Here is a 15,015-nt window from a genome sequence, read left to right as displayed (position 1 = left end):
GAGCGGGTGGCGGGGCCGGGGTGAAAAGCGGAGCGAAGGGGTTGCTGGGCCGGCTAAACCCCAAACCGAGGCTGCTCGCAGAGGCCTAGGCCCCCTCCGCAGGCAGCCACAGGCAGCCACAGCCAGCCAGCTACCCCCCGCCTTTCCTTTTCTCAACTGATAGCAGAGCCAGCCATTTAGCTCTGGAGAAAAGCTGTAAGCCGCCAAAGGCGTTCCCCTTTTGTTTTGATTTTTTCATATTTGAACCCTAATGACTGATGTTGACACCAAAAGGAAAAGGAGAAGGAGAGAATAAAGCATGGGGTGACCAAAGCCCAGAGAGGGCGAATGAGACGCTAGCAGCCGGGGTGAGGAGCGACACTTGCGTTGAGTGTTCAAGCGGCCATTCTAGAAAAGCACTGAGCAGCCTGGGAAGGGGCCACATGGAGGAGGAGGGCACCCGCGCTGGGCATGGCCAGCAGGCCCTGCTCTCAGAGGTACAAGAGGAGCCAGCCACTCCTGTCCGTGGAGAAGCACGCGGTGGGCTCCCTCCAACCCAGGCCCCCTCAGCACCAATGTCTGCTAAAACCAGGTTGGGCTGTCCCACCCTCTCTTTAAACAAAAACTCAAAATCGGGAAAACCAGCTGTGTCACCTCATCTTTCAGTTATCAGTGCAGCTAAGAAATAGAAATTTATTTACAGGAGCCGGCTCTTAGCCTTAGGAGTAAAATATTTATCACACTCCAGCAGTAATCGTTAGGGAAGAGACATCTTTTCATCCTGCATTGCTGTTTCCAGTTACTTATAGCTTTCTCAGAAGTGACCTTTAGGGCTGAATATCTCATGCATGTGTCAGCTCAGAAGTGAATATGAGAAGTCTAATAAAAATCAATTTGGGTGTTCTTAAGTTATCTTAATGTGGAAAAAATTGTGGTTTTTCCAGCTAAATCATTTTTCAAATGCCTATTTTATGCTCGGTTACAAAATAACTTTCTTTTAACCTTCCGACTTTGCGGAAAGTGCCACAGTGAACGACATTTTTCTCTTTATTTGTGGAAATTTGATTTTGAAATAACAGTCCAGAATGTTTTAAGATAGCCTGCACAGGACATTATGTTATTTTGATTTTTTTTTCCTTCCTTTTGTTCTACTGTTCATGAAAACAGCTCCTCCAAGAAGTGCTGGGTAATTCCACATGTTATGTTCTGTATGCATCATTAGTCAAACTGATGGTTATACCTGAGCTTAATACCTACCACCTTTGCAAGCCACACCCAGTGATTTACATGCTGTCACATTTTATTCAAAATTTACTGGGTTTAGTATGTATTTGCTATTGTGCATTCAAATAGCTATTTTGTGGCTGTGTCAGGCTACCTATATTGCCGTGTATTGTTAGGAAACAAATAAAAGAGTCCCATGTATCATGCTTTTGAAGCCTAAGTGCACTACAGTAACCTCATCTGTAAATGAGTGTTCCACTGCAGACAAATACCTGAAAAAATTTGTATCCATAAAGTCTTAAATTATTTCAATATATCCTGTTTTTAGACTAACAGCTTCATTGAATAGACACTTAGTTTTGTTTGTTTGTTTAACAAACCATCTGGACAATTTGTTCCCTACCCCAATGCTTGCAAAGGTCCTGGGCAGCTCACCAAGCCCAGTCTTTGGATCCTCGGCCAGTGGTTGGGAGGGCAGAGAGACCTCAGAGAGGTTGAAGAACAATTCTCTGGGACTCTTGAGTTGCTTCATGCCTTTCTTACTATGTATGAGAAAAATCAAACATAGTCTTTTTGTAGGTGTGAGACTATGAGCCCAGTCTTGCTCTCCTTTGCTGCAGCTAAGTAAAATGATTAATCAAAAGTGTTGGGTGCTGTTGGTAGATCTCTAATGCTTCATTCTTGATAAATGAAATTCTCAAACTGCCCATCAACTTTTAGGAGGCAGCATTAAGATCACTTTAAATGCTTGTGATTTTTTTAACTTGGTTTCATGGAAAATCATAATTGTCATGTCTGTAATACAAAAAAGTCCACATGCATATTTCTCTCTTCCAAGAAGAAAACCTGTTGTTCTTTATATATTTCCACTTCAGTAATTTTGAAACCTTCTCCCTTATCCCAGTTATAAACTTTTCATTATATTTTAATATTTATGATACAGAAGTATCTTTGCATTCTGCTCTCAGCTAGTTATCACTGGCTTAAGGGACTACTTTTTCAGTAATCGGGAACTTCCAAACCATTAATAAGCTTGGCTATGGCACTCCATCAGCAAGAGAACTGAAGGAGATAGAGTAGCTGCTGAAAGAACTGGCAAAACTGTCAAAGCCGTGTCCAAAGTGCAGTCGATTTTTTACTTTTGGGAGTGGCTGCAGAGTTTTTCTTAGTTAATTTTCAAGTGCCTCTGCTCTTTCTTGCTATTTAAGGAAGCAAGAGAACTGAAAATTAATTTGGGGAAATATTTTTGCATGACAGAAGGAGTTAGAACTATTTGTGGCAAAATACCAACCCAACTCAGTTAAGCTAAGCATTGATAGGAACATTCAGATGGTGTGGCACACTTTGCATTTATCACATCAGCAGCCCATCACCACGTCTTGGTGTCAGCAACCTCTTTATTCAATAGTAGAGGTGCAGGGCCTTGCTCAATGGTTTGGAGTGTTGTTGCTTACTTCCTACAGATGCAGATATCTGTTCCTGCGTGCTAGCTTTTTCAGATATCAACAGTAATCAAGTCACATTAATTCTCTTGATGGATTAATCTAATTCATTGGCAGGAGCCTTCTCCTTCATGAGATGAACATACACACACACGCTGATTTGCTAAGTGCCATAAGTGCAGACAGAAGGGCAGCCCATTATTAATTTAACGACCTAGTTCAATAGATCTGAGGGAGCATTAGCTTTAGTTGTTGAGGTCTTGGAAAACATGTATAAAATAGATTGAAGTGCACAGACTCATACTTGTCTAATTCCATACAGAGCTTTCTGCATATCCATTTACTAATCAGTTCTAAACTGCAGAGAAGAGCTGCTTCCTTTGTAAAAAATGGTCATTAATTTTCTTTCCTAAAATAGCAGCAGCAGGGTACTTTGCCTTTAGACATAAAGGACATTTTTGTCTGTCTTTTTATTGAACTACTTTAGGTTCTGAATTGCAAATTTTCACATCTGTGTGGTTTCAAAATGTGTACATTTATGTATTCAGCAGTGCATGCTAAAAGGTGCTGAGGTACTAGCACTTACGTTACTGCTTTATATGCTGAAATGCTCTATATTTAAACACATTAAAACATGGACAGAGCAGAATAATTAATATTTCCGTCACAACTCTGAAATGTTCCTTATTATTTCATGGGAAACTTCCATTTGAAGAAAAGAACACAGTAAATGTCCCTTACTAGTACAGTGTTGGCTGTAAATGTCAGATATTTAGTAAAATCATTGTAACAGAAGAGGGAGATAAGCTATTTTATTACATTTCGAAGATAACACCCGATGAGCATTCTAGCTGGGATTGTTTTGCCATATTCATAACTTTGATCTGATTCAAAAGTCAAAGTTTTCAAAACTGTTCTAAAACTTCAAAAGATCAGAATACTGCCCTTTGATTTTTATGATACAGATAGGGTGGGAAAAAATGCAGCTGCCGCCTGCAATTCCCTATAACTTAAGTGAAAGGAAGCCTGATTTTGTGTCTCCTACCCATCAACATTGTTATGTGGGGTTTAACAAGTCTACTCTTCCCAAAACTTAAAAAAAACCCAAAACTTTGTAAATTTACTATAAAAGCACTTTTGCGAGGTTGGAAATACATAAGGCTCTTTGGGCTTGGAGTGAATTTTCTTTATTATTATTATTCTAGGTTTGCATAGCACTTAACCACAACAGTCCATACCTAGATGCTGTAACAACATTTCCCCCATGTTACAGACAGGGAAAATGAAGTAAAGAAAATGTCAGAGAACATCTTAAAACCAATTCTAGATCTGAGTTCTGGTTCCACATCTGTTTCCTTCAAATCCGTAGTTTAAAATATAGAAAATGCTATATGCTAGAAGGTGAATAAAGAGTGAGGAATACAGAAGTGGAATACATCCCTGCCTTACACACATACACACTCAGCCTTCAGAAGCCTTCAGTTAAGAGTACACTTTAAACTTTTATGTCCACATTGTCTGCTAGGTTTATACAGCCACTTCCACAAAGATGCAAAGGGCAGCAGAGCACTGACCGGTTTCATTTTAGAAGAGCAGAATGCCCAGAAAGGTTTTGCAACAACCTTTTCTCATGCCTTCACATCTCTGCCCTATGTGATAGGGCAAATCGTCATCCAGAAGCACTGAGCTGTGTAAGAGACTGAAAGAGTTAATATCTCAAACATTGTGGTGGGGCAACTTCTGCTTAACGACTAACTCTGCATAACAACGAACTCTGCCTAGCAAGGAACTCCAGGTGAAAAGAAGCCGATCAGCACCCATGAGCAGCAGGAGGAGACCATGCCGGAGGGTGCGCAGCTCCCTGTTCTGACGTGCTGAACAGGGCAGCTCACCATGGATGGCGAAAGATCATGCCTGCAGGGAAGGGGAAGTTGCTCCCCAAACGACCCCCAAGCCCACGGAGGTATTTCCCAAAGGCTCACAAACTGCTCGTGATGCCTAATGAGTTCGAGGGCCCACCCGAAGGAGGGGCAAGGGTGATAAAAGGACACAAACTGAAGCCCCGCGTGTGCACGCCACTGGAAGCGGACCCCTCGGCTGACTGAACCAACGCTGGGCCCAGGACTGGTGACATCTTTCTCCTCTCTCTCTCTGTCTTGTTTCTCTCTTCTTCGTTTTCCGTAATCCCTACACTTTATCCCTTTAGACATAAACCATTGACCAAGTCTGGGGGTAGGAGTGGATCCAGCCGCCCCCAGGCTGCTCTCTGAGAAGGAGTCTAGAAAGCAAGGGGGTCTGCTCTGAACCTCATGACTCAACGGGAGGGATCTCCTTATTGTGTTCTCTGAACTGATTCCCAAATAAGCAAGACCTGTAGTATATGTTTGGTGATGTATGGTTAGCACATGTTACACAGTTTACTGACATAGTTTCATGCCAATTTTTGTGGTGAGCATACCAGTTCTTGTGAGCAAACAAAAGCTGAGTTTTGTGAGTTCAAGGATCCCTTGTGTCATTTCACCTTAATCCTGATCTGGGAACTGGCAAACATGAGTCAGCGTCCTGAGAAATTGGGATGTGACAAGCTATCATCACATTTGGCAATGTGCATTCCAGCCAGCTGGTTCAATCCTTGCTGATAAATATAATTTGCCTGTAAACTAACCAGATGGGGGTGTGACTGCACCTGCACCCAAGATAGGTATACCAGGCATTAGGGCTTAGTGCTATTTCTTATGATATAGAGAACGAACTGCTAATTGCTTAATGATTGTCTCTCTGTAACTTTACATACCAAAGAAAGACTGGTGTTTGTCAAGGATTAAGCCTGTCAGAGACTGGTACTTGGGAGTGATGAGCAAGAAGGAACCATGAACAATCACAAAACTTAATTAAATGTTTGATGAATTTACGATCTTGTTGAGAAGGCACAAGTAGAGGCCTTGCTTGAATAGATAGGGCCAGAAAAGATAAGAACTCCTGCCTTTGTTCTCGTCCGTGTAGATAATTTAGCTTAAACTAACCATATGGTTCTACATCACTAATGAAAACTTAGATAATAAGAGCACTAACAAACACTGATGTATCAAAACAAGTAAAAGACCATACTGCGCAGAATCACCTGAGGAGGGTCAAATAGCGGACAAGTGAGGAAGACTATGGAAGACCACCAGAGGACTCCTGAAGACCACCAGAGACCTTCAATGCGCCTGCGTAAAGGACATTTGCATATGCTAATAGTTTCACGGGAAACTAATGAATACGTATAACATTTCTCGGAAATCTAGTGAATGTGTATGTAGAACATGTACTTAACCTGCACAATTAGACCCGATGGTGTGCATGATAGGTGGAGCGATCCCCCATGCATCCAGCACTGCCAATAAAGAATACCTACTTAGTAGTTAATCAAACTATTGAGTTAATTTCTTTGAATCACTTAATTCCCACAAATTATTCAGCAGAACACAAGATGAAGGAAAGAGACATCATGGCAGTCCTATTCCTCCTTGGCTCTATGTGAAAGAAATCCGCTTACCTAAAATAAAATAGTTGCATATGTAGCTCTCCATGTAATCCACGGGACAAAAGTCCAAATTATTACTTCTGACAAACTGTCAGATTGTATGGAAATACTATCAGTTTACTCTTTTTGCCAATTTCTCCTCCTCATCATCTCCTCTTAGCCCCAGCACCTACGCTGGATTTTGTAATATTTATGATTGCCACCAGAACTGAAACTGCTCAGTCAGATCACAGCTAACAGATTACAAAGGTTAGGGGTAAGGCCTTCCCTAGTCTTTTCAAAGACAGGAATAAACTAGCCAATCCACCAAGGGAACTATAGCCTTTCAGCATGACCTAGGAAAACACTTTTCCAAATCACTATTTAAACATATGATATACCAACTACTTCTTTCCAAACTGTGCTACAGAATAGTACAAAAAACTGATTGTCATTGCAACAGAAGCTTTGAGCTCTAAGCTGTCCTCCGTAATGCACGAAGGTTGTGTTGGGGTCCACCAGTGAAAGTTAGCCGATGGCACACACAAATAAAAACCAGATACACCAGTAATGAATTTAATCCTTAAATTCATCTGCCAGTTATGGAAGGAATTTTTATGGGCTTGTGAACCCTGGGAGGAAGGCAGGAGCAGAAAGCTTTATATCCCACCAATGCAGTGAGTCAAGACTGGGGCACCATCAGAATCAGCTGTGAAAAACCTAGTCTTCAGTGGGGAAATACTTCAGCTCTTATACCATCATACAAAATGTGGGTATCACCACCAGTACAAAGTTCCTCAAGTACTCATTCATTTTCTAATGGAAGTTGTGATTACTTTTTAGTGTTCTGTGCTGAATCCAGAGCCATCAGATACCTCAACCATGTACCAGAGCAACATGCCACCCCTACGAATGAGTAGTTTTAGAATCCCAAATTAATTTTGTAGGAAATAGGACATGAGGATGCTCTGCTCAGTTAAGATGATAGCGCTTCTTTAGACACACAGGAGCACCCAACAAGTCTTTCTGGACAAAGCCTGGCTAATCACAAGAGCAAAGATTTTGTATATGGCTGTCTTGGATTGCAGCCATGCAATCTAAATTCTGTCCAAGTCCCTCACCCATGTTTAGTGACTGTACCTGCTCTATTCATCTAGCATCTCATAACTGTCATTTTGGATCAAGTCGGAGTCCAGAGTGCAACCGATCTGTGTGTAAGGGTCTAACTGAAGTTTCAGCCCCACTCTAGGTAATTATATGTTATTTTGGATCTTACCCCTCAAATGTTGACTTTTAATTCATTAATAAAATACCAAAAAATTTATCTTCATGATTGTAAAGAAAACACAAGAACCCATGTGGATACAACCAGGGTAAAAGGTGCAATAGTGGTACAGAGCTCTTAATAATCTGAGTTCCTTGCTTTGTAGGTTAAATTTAATAGGGCGTGGTTCACAGAGTATTTTTCATTCATGCTAATATTTGTTCTAATAAATGGAATAAAGATCTGGAAGCCAAGTCTGTGTGAGGCAAAATGGGAAAAGAGAAGCAAGATATAAGAAAGTCTTAAAGCCACAAAAGACTCACAGAAAGACAGACTTTACTAACAGCCAAAAGTTAGTAAAAGGCAACTTTGCCTATTGAAACAGATTAATAACTTTTCAAATTAAATACCTTGCCAATCCTGACTTGCAAAAAAAATCTATTTGATACTCCAAGATCCAATGCATAATGCAGAAGCCTACCTCCGACATCCTCAAAAGTGCAGAATCCTCAGTCTTCCACCAGTTACCACTTTCTCTTGAAGTTACTTTCATGGCTTGGGGCTGACTGTGAGCCCAGGAAAACCACAGTTCTTTGCAGAACCATAGCAAGCACCCCATCAAGCAGAGACTCAGCAGCAGTCTCCTCTGGTTAGCGATCAAGACACAATATCTCAGGTGTAAAGCCCAGTAAGGTGGGACTGCATGAATACACAGGTTGGAGAGAAGAACAAGGGAATTCATGTGAGAACAGCAGAGGTGAGGACAGAGACACACCAGTGGATCTGAGAGGAATGGAGACACCAAACCAGACCCTCAGCTTTCCTGAACTGACGAGACCCCGTGATGCAAAATCCTGACCCCACTGAAGTCAGTGGAAACTTTGCCAGGGCCACAATGGAGTTGGGATTACATCTCCTGATAGACTGAACTAAGCTCATACCACGCTGTCTGCTTGATGAGAACTGCAGGCCTCACACAAAATTAGTCCACATTAGTTCCCTTAAAAACAGACCTACACAACAACAAAAACTTTGTAACTTTTTTTTTTACAGTGACAAATCCAGCCAATTTATTCTATTTATTATACTGTAGGTATTCCCCACAAATCTTGTACCTTATGCATACAGGGTTTTAAAATAAGATAAATTACATGAAGAGGACAAGCCCTAAATAAGGTTAGCTTCTTACATATCACATTGTAAAGACAACCTGGAATGGGGCTGAGCCTCTAAATTTAGGACAAGTAAAGTTCAGAACGGGGTCTGACTGGTTCTAGTGCAATAAGAGCACGTGGAATACTCATCCTGCCTCTGGTGGGTTAAGAAACCATGGGCTGTGTTTTGGCATTTGGGGGCTGATCCTGAAGGACACTCAGCACTGCAGCAAGTTCAGCATGTAACCTCGCGCCCAGGCTATCTCTTCAGTCAAACTCAACCAGCGCTTAAGTACTTCACTTGACTGGGGCCTTATAGGCCACGCTTTGAGCAATCAAGCTTCAAAAGGAAGGGGGGGAAAAACACAAATCCAAGGAAACCATGCTTTATATGTGCTGGTTAAGTAGAGTTTTCAGATGGCAGAGAAGACTGAGGACTGTTTCTAGGTTATTTGTTTATCTTGGAGGGCAGCAAAAGATGCAATACGTTCTTTTGTCAGTTCTTCCAAAGGATGACTGTGGCTTTCATAGGCAGGACATGGCAAACATTTAGCAATATAATCCTAGCATTTCTATTTCAGTTCAGTAAGGACAACAATCTGTAGAAGATAAAGTATAAATTCATGAGGGAGAGATATTTACAGATTAAAAGGTCTGACATCTATGTTGCTAGAGAAAAAAGAAACAGACAACAGCAAAAATGTCTACATTTTGGTTTTGTAAAATCAAAGTGCTTGTTGCAGAGCCTTCACATTTAGAAGCTGAGTTCTGGCCTTAAATACATACCAGTGTGTACTTCCTTCCTCCATCCGTGATCTCCAATCCTTTCTGGATAACCTCCACTGAATTTCAGAATTTGTTTTTTCAAGATTCTTGAGAGTAACAACACAAGGGGTAAGAGAGTCAACGATTAAGTCATGACACCATGAACCGAAGGAGATATGATAGCACCCTCTGCTGTCATTTTAGATGATTGCCTTAAAGATTTCTGTATTAATCTCAGTAGTTTTATCTTGCCTGGAAAAAAACCACTGGAATATTTGGTTCATAATTTTTAATTCATGTTAAAAAGACTGTGACTGCCTTGTGATCTATTTCTATTTTATTGTTTTGTAAATGACTGTAATATTCCACAATTCAGACTAGTTTATCTTTTGGGAGCTAAATAGAGCTGAAATTTTAAATCTATGCCATCTGCTTATGTGAGATAAGATTCACCTTTCAAAATATACCTTGTCTTTCAGTAAGTGTGGTTTTTTATCACATGCACACTGAATTTCAATGTAAGTATTCTAAAACCCACTCTCTGACTGATGAGCCCAACAGCTAGACAGCTTTAATCTTCACTTCTGTAATTCATACAGCTAACATTGGAAAGCTGCACAATATGAGTTGAAATTACATCTCCCTTTTCCCTGCTGCAGACACAGCCACTTCTGACACTGATGTCCCAAAGATATATTTGTGGATCGAATACAGAGGCCTGAAGGGTTTTATTTCTAGGATTAGGGACTGAAGTACAATTTACGTTACATTAGATGAATATACACTCCCCCTCTCTCTAATTCCTCTTTCCTTTCTGTGATGGACATATGTTTGTGGTTCTGGGGTAACTAAGTTATAAAATAAAAGTAAAATCACATATACAGAGACTCTTTCATTATGTATTTCTGGAGGTAGACTTATTTGCTGTAGAACTGATCTGATAGATCTCAAATTGTTTTTAATTCACTCACATGAATAGAGTGAAATATATTTGATTTATATTATTATGATGTACACAAAAGCATCTGTGTCTCCAGACCATGGGATACTGAAAATCTGGAGCAATACCAAGAAAATCCTTTTCTTTAGAAAGTTTATGTGGCGTATTGAGCCAAAAATGGATCAAGTCTTCCTGTATATGTAATGTCTGTTTCATTAAATGGATTTCAGAGTTCAATTTCAGGTTTTCCAACTATTGCTTTTTCTTTCCAGAGGAAATTTGGTATTCTGTCCTCTTTTTTTTTTTTTTTTTTTTAATTTTCAGTATCAACATTTTAAATTGAAGTGTTAGGAAAGATTCTCCCCTATTCATTAAAAGAAGCTGTTCTGCTGGTAGTTATTTTAAAACATTGGTTATTAGTACTCATTCACATTCTTGAACAAAAGTGATTTTAAGTAGAGAATTGCAAAGTAAATACTGATCATATACATGAAATAATAGAATTTTTACTGAGAGAGAACAAATACATAATTATTCCAGCATTGGCTTTGCTTCATGTCATTGCCCAGATTTGTTAGCATGCGGTAAAACAACAAAACTAATCAGAATCAACAGGACAGAACTGACTAGATTCTCAGCAGGCATCAGCTGGTGCATAAAAACCACTAGCACTGCATACCCATACATTACCAAGTATCTGGCCCAGTATTCCTGATGGAAGGTACAAGCCTGATGCCAAGACTTATATGGTTGGCTCAATTCAGTGTCTATGTTTATTTCTAGGAAAAAAAAATAATCCTAGGATACTGAACAAAATGGCATCTGCTGTACAGTTTTATTTACTATGCATCATTACCTGCAGGCTATATAGCCAAAAGAACTTGTGCCATCTCTCCAGTCCTATCACAATTTGGGTCTGTCTTTTGTTGCCGTATTATCACCTCAGCCTCACTTCACAAGTGAGTTGATTCCTTCTCCTGTTGTTCTATGCTTTCATGCTCTCCAATCTTGACTAACTGCAGAAAAATGAAATCCAGGTTCACCTTGGTCCTCCTGTCCCCTCCTCAACACTTAGCAGGGCCATAAGGCTTCCAAGGCCACTTCCATCTAACAATGCTTAGGTGCTTCACTATAACTGTTTCTGTTAATGCTTTGTTGCACTTACAGTTTTGGTGTATATATCAAGTCTAAGAAAAAATTATTCTCTCCATTTGATAGGTGGTAAGGTCTTTAGGCCAAGGCCACCTTCACAGCATATAAATTAAGGTTCTCGACTTGACATACACTTCTGTGGCCTTCAGACATGTTGCTATGGTATTTTGCTGTTGCTGAGTGACATCTCCTGTGATGTGGCATTCATATTATGGCCTAGGACATTCAGTAAATGTTCCCTGATCTCTTGATGAAACCCAGTGCAGGGTCAGAAGACAGCTGTCATCTTTCCCTCAATATAAACAATGTTGGGGACCTTCTGGGATCTCAGGCAGTTTTGCAGCATGCATCACTCCAAAGCAGCCAAGCACAAGCAATCATCAGGCACCTAGGAGCACCAATGAAAGAGCTGTAGAATCATGGCAGGTGGATCTCAGATGACAGCATGCCACAGCTCTGCCTTGGCCTGCCTCCACTGCACCATGGACCAATAGCAACAGCAGCAGGGTTAGGGCCCAGGAACAGCAAAGCAAAATCATGGGAAATTTCTGTACACCGTTCTCCACGTTCTTTCTCTGTTACTGACATCCCCCTCTCCACGAGTCTGTTTTATCAGACCTGCTTATGTCCACTAGGTGGTAGCAAAAAGGCGTTATTGGGAGAGTAAGGGTTTGCAGGGCTCTTCTCCACATGGGTGAACGCACTCTTCTCCACCAGCGCACCCGGCTATCTGCGTGGCAGACCTGGAGTCAAGCTGCTGGGGGTGGTGGGTAGGTGGGGGGGAACTCTGAGGAGCTTCAATTGTATAGATCTGCACTAGGAACTTGCTAAAGAGTAAATGCTTCTCAAACTTCAGGAAGATGCAAGGAAGGCAAGTTGCAGCACACATTTTGCTTTTTCAGAACTACAAAATAGGAAGAAGTACCCCCAAAACCTGCAGAGGAATGCTCTGGGGCGATGCTGTCCCACACACAGATTGTCAAATGCGTGGAACTTTCCATGTTCAGCTCATTTCTTCAGGGTATGCTACATATCGTAAGACCATCCTTAAGGAAAGTGCTAAAGGCCAAAGAGGGGAGCAAGGTAAAGGCAGTTCATGGTGCTCTGATGACATTATTACTTCATTTAAAAATACCTACAATTAATAAATTAACTGAACTATCTGTTGGGATGAAGGGTCAGGCACAAGCTAAAAGACCCAAACATTGATCTCTTGCTCCACATCTGTAACACTGCTAGCACTAGAGCTTACTAAAAAATTATGAAACTTCTGATCTTGTAGAAGTTTTCCTTTTCGATATGGGGACAAACTCAATGGTTTTTAAATGGTGGATGAGATTATTTTTCATGAAAACAGAGCAAAAGAGTTGCCTCAAAATAATTAGGGCATTTACATGGGAAAAGAAAGAAAATAAACCAAGAAAGATCTCATTTAAATCCCAGCCCTGCTTGCTTCAGGGCAAGTGCTTGATTTCAATGGGCAGCTTTACCAGAGACTGTGACATCTACGTTAATGCTACTGGGTCACCTCATGGGACACAGTGATGCAGTCTGTCTCTACCCAGCCTCTGCTTATTTGCAGGTCTCTCTCAGCATGTTAATCTGAATTACCACACTACAGGAAACATCTTCTGCTGAAACATTCTTGCAATATATTTGGATTACAAAAAAGTGTCTTTTATTTGGAAAATTGCTCCAGGAACTCCTGACCATCTCTGTTCAATGGAGCAGGAAGGCCATGATTTCAGAGTAAAAAAGCAAAGCTCAGCAAAGTGCCTGACCTCCTCTTGTGCACATACAACATCCCAGCTACTGCCAGAGCCTATTAGAAAGGGTGGCAGAACGACTGTGCAGTCATTTGGTACCAACCAAGTAACACTGGGAAGGATACAGTTTGTTTCTCTTCTCCAGCTCTTCAGCATTTAAGCTGCATCAGCTCAGCCTTCTTGAGAGAAATCCTCACCGGACTGCAATTTAGTTGAGTTCTTATTGTTCTAGAAGAGAAACACAGAGCAAGGGAAAAAAAACCAAACAGAACAAAACCAGTAACTTTTAATAAAAAGTTAATTGTTTCAAGAGCAAAAACTCAGAAAATGTCCCAAATAAAACAGGATCAGCTAGATTAGATTTTTCATTCCTGTATTCCTACAGGTTTGATTCACAGGCAAGGTAATCAATAATCCACATTTTTCCTGATCTTAGCAACATCCTAGGAGTAGTGCTTTCACAGAGATAAACTCTTCAGAGGTTTCTTCAGTGTATTAATCACAAACAAGCCTTTCTTGAATGTCAGGCAGTCCTGTACTTCTGCTATTTATCTTTTTTTTTTTTAAAGGCAGTATTAAAAATACAACAAAACAACCCTGGTTTATTTGACCATTACTTAACTTCATATCCTTTTCACAAGACAAATTTGCCTCGGAACCCAGTCCCTGTGGCACTTCCATTTCCTCGGATAAATTATTTGTCACAGTTCCTGCATTTAAGTTATAACCCAGTCTTGCTCCATTTTTAGATTTCACTGTAAAAAGAATGCTTTAAATCAAGCTGAATACATTTCTGTTACTATGGTGGACTTTGCAAAGGTTTTTCCTTATGTCAGATCTTCTCTAGCCTCTTGACAAATACCATTGCATTTGTAGATGAAAGTTTTCCCACTGACAGGATATGTAGCCTTTCACCTCTAAGATGCTGTTTTGAATCCTGCTCTTCTCAGTTGCCAAACAAGTGTCAAAGAGCAGCAATTCAGACTACAAGAGTTGAAAGATCTTGATCTAATTTCCAGGGAAAAGACATTCACAGAGCATAGAAGACTCCATTTGGCCCCTTTCTTTTGAGACTGGCCTTGCTAACTGAAGAGTTAATAATCAGAAACTAAAGTTACACTAGCTCAATTATGAAATAAAGTGGACATTTTTGGTAAGTCACACAATGACATAGCTTATAGATTTAGCAGACTTTAGATTTCATCAGGGAGAGGGTATCCAGTGACGAGTAGCACGTACTGCATGGGTTATGCTAATGAAAGCTTTAATACCTTTGCTTTACCTCCTGCCAGCAAGAAACAGCTAGCAACTGCAGCATCCCCTTCTCACTTAATAATTGTTTGCTTCTGTGCGGATATCTAGCAGTGCTTTCTCCAAATCAGGATTGACATACAAGCAGAAGAAAAGGTACCCTCTTTGCATGTCTGTACCATACCTGTTCCATGATAAAATAGAGTATTCTGTTATTATGTTCTTAATGGATGATGGTCCGGGAGCAACAGTAGTAATAAACTCTCTTGCCCTGTGCAATTTCATTAACCTTGTTCAATTTGTGACTATGAGCTTTGCAGCCTCAAATGTCACCTTATTTTCTCCCATCAAATGCCCAAGTTAGTCATGCACAGCTTTATTTATAAATATAACATGACCTTGTTTATCTGAGCCCCAGAGCTTTTGAGTAAGCACAGAGCTTAGACAAATGGGGATCTGGCCCTGAGCATGAAAGCCAACATTTTCTGAGCACACTGTGCTGCCTGAGTAAGAGCAAGCAAACATCCTAAAGAAAGGGGAGACCATAAGGAAAGTGAGCTGAAGGAGGACTTC

Source organism: Haliaeetus leucocephalus, unplaced genomic scaffold (genome assembly GCF_000737465.1).
Source record: "Haliaeetus leucocephalus isolate CR32 unplaced genomic scaffold, Haliaeetus_leucocephalus-4.0 Scaffold752, whole genome shotgun sequence".
Lineage (NCBI taxonomy): Eukaryota > Metazoa > Chordata > Aves > Accipitriformes > Accipitridae > Haliaeetus > Haliaeetus leucocephalus.
The sequence above is the reverse complement of the archived record's forward strand: the minus strand, read 5'-3'. Positions refer to the sequence as shown.